The 5,107-nt window shown below is 37.2% G+C and overlaps 1 pseudogene; it reads right to left on the bottom strand.

The window, feature by feature from the left end:
- Positions 1–2,525: 2,525 nt before the first annotated feature.
- Positions 2,526–3,478, bottom strand: LOC105715755 (RNA-binding motif protein, X-linked 2-like; annotated as a pseudogene).
- Between the last annotated feature and the right edge of the window lie 1,629 nt (positions 3,479–5,107).

Here is a 5,107-nt window from a genome sequence, read left to right as displayed (position 1 = left end):
ACTCTTGTATGAGATGCCCTACATCTTAGATTTACTGTTGGTGTTTTTCTTGACTCTTATTTTTTACATCACATAATTCAGCAGCTTCCTGAGAAACAATGCATGGGGATTGTCAAGTAATACTTTTGAGACTTTGAATGTCTAAAAATGTCATCTTTAATTACCTTTATATTTTAGACAGGTTAGCTGAATATGAATCCATATCCATGAATACGTGAAGGCACAGCTCCACTGTCTTTTGGCTTCCAATGTCTTAGACAAGAAGTATAATGTCATTCTGATTCTTCATTCTTTACATGCAACCAGGCTTTCTCTCTGCAAACTTTTTGGATCTTATTTTTTAATTTATCTATTTTTGGTGTTTTAAAAAATCATACTGGCACATTTCAGTTGGGTCCTTCCTTATTTTGCTGGATTCATTATTTCAGTTAAAGAAATTATTTTGTATTTTTTATCAGCTAAATCTCTTCTCCTCTGTTTTCTTCTTCTCTTTTTCTGTTTGACTTACTATTTGAATGCAGGATTTCAAATTCATCATATAACTTTCCAAAATTTTTCTTTCCTGTTTTCTATCTATTTTTCTTCAGTTCCACTTTCTAGGACATATTCTGCAATTTCTTTTCCAACCCTTCTGATATTTTTTATTTTTTCTACTCTAAATAACAGGATTTCTTAATTGTGTCTTTTTTATTGTCAATATATTCTCTTAGCTCTTCAATAATATAAAGGTCTTTAATTTTTTTTCAACTTTGTGCATCATCTCATTTTTACTGAATTTTATTCCTTTTTATGTTTGTATTGGTTTTTTGTTTTTCATGTTAAAAACTTTCCTCAAGTGCCTATGACTTACAGGATGACAGTTTGTACTAAGACACTATTTGAAATATGTGTGTACAGTCAGGACATATCTACAAGGAATTCATGTGAGTTTCATAGCAAAGGCCCAGCTGTTTCAGGAGAATTTTCTTAAATGTCAGTATATGCAAATCTTGCCCTCATCCTCCACTCAATCTTTTTATATCTCAAGAGAAGAATTTTCCAGTCTCTAGCCTTGGGGAATATGCCTAGTTGCCTGCATCTTGGAGCTGAGTCATGGAAAAGTGGTGGGTGTTTCAATACTCAGTATATAGATTTTTAAATTCTATTTTTTGATTTACATACAGTAGGGTCACTTTTTTTGGTTTATAATTTTGGCAAATGTAGGGTCACAAACCATCACTACAGTCAAGAAATAAAATAGTGTCATCATCCCTCCAAATACCCTCGTGTTTTCAACTTCTCCTCCAAGTCCTAATCACTGTCAACTACTACTATTTTTATTGTCCCTAAGGTTTTGCTCTTCCAGAATATCACACAAATGAAATAATTTACTTTTTTGTGTCTAGTTACTTTCACTTGGCATAATGCATTTGAGATGCATCCATTCTAGTTTATATGTCAACAGTTCATTCTTTTTTTGTTGTCATTGAATAGTAGTCCGTTACCTGAAGGTATCACTGGTTGCTCATCTATTCCCCTGTTGAAGAACATATGGCTTGGTTCCAGTTTTTGGTGATTATGAATACAACTACCATAAATACTGGCATACTGATATCTGTATAAAAGTAAGTTTTCATTTTAATCGCATCCCCGAGAATGAAATTGCTAGGTCATATGGTAAATGTATAATTATTTAAATTTGTAAGAAACAGACAAACTGGTTTTCTTTTTTTTCCCACAGTTGTATAATTCCATTTATATGAAATGTTCAGAATAGGCAAACCCATAAACAGGAAGTCAACTGGTGGTTGCTAGGGACAGGGAGGAGGGAGGAAATGGGGAGTTCTTGTTTAATTGGTACAGGGTTTCATTTTGGGATAAAAAATGGTTTGGAAGTAGACAAAGGTGATGGTTACACAACACTGTCGATGTTCAGTACCAAATACCACTGAATTGTTCCCTTTAAAATGGTTGACTTTATATTATGTGAATTTCACTTCAATACAAATTGATAGTAAATACGTTGCAAGGAAAAATGTGAAAAGAGGCATATCAAACAAAAAAGTTTTAATGTAAAAGAAAAGATATTAAAAATTATTTTAAACAGTAGGGTTTGGGCATGGAGCTGGCTAATCTTAAAAATCCTATCCCATTCATTCATATCAAGTTGTCCAAACCTAGTAACTGGAAAGGTCCCACAATGCTGGGCTCTAAACATCTAACACAAAGACTAGAATTCTAGAATCATCTGATATTTTCCCTTTCTTGAAAATTCCATTTCCAACTGGGGTCTGTGGGTTCAAGAGCCATATTTATGAACCAAAGTTCAAGATACACACGCTGGTACAAGAACAATAGATGGTACGAAGAATATCCAGGATATCTAGCTGTTGAAACTGCAGCCCTCTCAATGACTCTAATACTTAAGGGATTCAAAGAATGCAGCCCCAGAAGTTTTAGATGCAAAAATAGTAACAACTCAACTGAATTTGACTACATTTAAAAAACATAATTATTTCCAAATCTACTGAGCAGCCGAACAGTTTTCAGTGATGCCTACGGTCACTGGGATTGGAAGACTCCCGCTCCCAGGAGCACTGGGACCTTTTATGCCTACGGGATTTATCTTGGTTCCTACTTCTACTTCTATGACCACGCCCTTCGCAATGCCCATTGTGCTGGCTAGTATGTGTGTCTGAACTCCGTCCTCTGTCCCTATCCCTGGTCTTTTCTTCTCTTACCTCCCTCCTACTTGAGGACTTGTGCTCGTGCTTGGGTTTCCCCTTCTTCAGCTCCCTCTCTAGGTCCTCTGCTGCACCAGAGTAGCAGTCCTGGGGAGCTTCCGCCCCTCCCTGGGCTCTGACTTCTGAGCTCTCTCCAAGTTCTTGCTGCTGTGCTTCTTAGGGCCAGGGTCATCCTTTCCCTTTACTGTCTTGCTTCTGTGTGATGAAGAGGATGGTTGCTCTGCCTGTACCTCCCAATCAGTTTTCTCTTTTTCTTTCTTTCTTTTCTTTTTGTCTTTTTTGTGCTTTTTTGTTGGTTTTTCATCTTCAGAGCTCTCAGACAAACTTGGTGAGGGGGTACGAACCCCACAGCCCTTCTCCTGGAGCTCTCTGGTCACATCATCCATTTCTTCTGAGTCCTTAGGAGCCCTATAGTTAGACACATGATCTACTCGGATAGTTCTTCCTTTGATCTTGATCCCATTAAAATTGTCAAAGGCCAGAATTGTACTCCTCTGGTTTTCATAGCAGAGGAAACAGAATCCTTTGGATTTCCCAGTCTTCTTGTCCCGCATGAGATTAATGTTAACAATCTCCCCATATTGTGAGAACACACAGATGATGTCCCCTTCAGTTAGTTCACAAGGAATCCCTCCCAGGAAGATCCAGGCACTGTCCTTGTACTCAAAGTGCCAAGACACCTTATCGGCCACCCCAAGCTGGACCTCTCGTTCATTCAGCTCATTGATCATCTTCACCTTAGTTAAAGGGTTCATCTTCATGGGCTCACGCTCAGCGTTCAGGTATTAGTGCCTGGGTGAGACAAACTGGTTTTGAAGGTGGCTGTATCATTTTGCATTTCACCAGCAGTAAATGAGAGTTCCAGTTGCTTGGCAACCTCACCAGGATTGTCATTGTTAGGATTTGTTTGTCCAACTTTGTTCTGTTTGTTCAAAGTTCTTATGGCTCTTCTCTTTGCCTTTCTGCACAAATCATTGAATCACTTTGTTGATATCTACCAAAATTTCTTTGAGATTTTGATTAGGATTGCCACATGTGAGACTAAGTCCCTGGTGGAGAAGTACAGATAATGGTGGAGGAGGCATGCGAGACATCTCTTAGATATTCCTAGAAGGGGTCAAGAGAACTTTTCAAAGGTGTCTTAAGTTAGCATGTACTATCTCATAGACTTCAACCTGAGACTTCTGCTTCTTGTCAGGATAGAATAACAGGCGCTGCATTTTCCTGACAGAAACAACTAAAATATTTGAAATAATGTATTAAACAATGGTTTTTAAAACATTGGTATAAGCCAAAAAAGAATAATATCCCTTGAGAAATGGGAAACAAATGAGGTGACTGTTATGCTTGCGTCAGTTGATTGCTTATGATGCATTTTCTGGGTTTACTCATGGAAGAAAAACCCAGAGAGAGCCCAGAAGTCTTTAACTGAAGTGATGCAGCTAGGAATCTGGGGATGCAAAGTCTGCTAAAATTTCAAGAACAGGGGAGAATCCTGCATGAGAGAGAATGCCAGAAATCTCCAGGCAGTACTTTTCAAATATTCTGAAGAGTGCTAATCAACACATTGCATGTGAGAAAACTCCCTGTGTCAGGAGAAAGAGCCTTATAGAAAGATTAGCATAAACAGTAGCTGGTGTTCACACAGAGTCTGAAAAAGTGCCTGTGGCCACCAGCTGAAATGGAAAACTGCTAAATTCTGAAGGCATTGGGTTGAACACTCAAAGGATCTTGCCTGAGAAAAAGAAAATAATTAGGCTTAAACTTGGGATTACTCTGGACCTGCCTAACAAATCAGGAAAGCCAGATCCAAAAAAATCAAGCGGTTCCACAATAACTAATTGCATCTGAGAACAAAGTACAAGGAGACTTAGAGAAATATGACAATATCCAGTACCCAACAAGATAAAATTATTAATGTCTGGCATCCAATAAAAAACTAACAGGTATGCAAAGAAGCAGAAAAATATGACTTATATTCAAAAGCTCAGTCAATCAAAATGAACCCCGAACTTAAAGAGATGTTAGAAGACAAAGGTATAAAGGCAGTTATTATAACTGTATGCCAGATGCTCCAAAACCTAGAGGAAAGATCAAGCAAGTTAAGTAGATATATGACATAACAAGAATCCAAATCATATTTCTAGAGATAATAGCTATACTTGGAGATTTTTAAAAATTCACTAAATAGAATTATTGGCAGATTAGACATTGCAGAAGATATAACTAGTAAACTAAACTATGCAATGAAAAACAGAAAAAGACAAAAAATGTAGAAAAAGAGGGGAATCACTGAGACGTGGAATAATTTTTATTGAAGTCTACAGAAGAAATAAGAGGATAAGACAAAAATATTTGAAGAAGTGATGGCTGAATTTGTATCA

Source organism: Aotus nancymaae, unplaced genomic scaffold (assembly GCF_030222135.1).
Source record: "Aotus nancymaae isolate 86718 unplaced genomic scaffold, 86718_ANA_hifiasm-v0.15.2.pri h1tg000077l, whole genome shotgun sequence".
In the NCBI taxonomy this organism is placed as follows: domain Eukaryota; kingdom Metazoa; phylum Chordata; class Mammalia; order Primates; family Aotidae; genus Aotus; species Aotus nancymaae.
The sequence above is the reverse complement of the archived record's forward strand: the minus strand, read 5'-3'. Positions and strand labels throughout refer to the sequence as shown.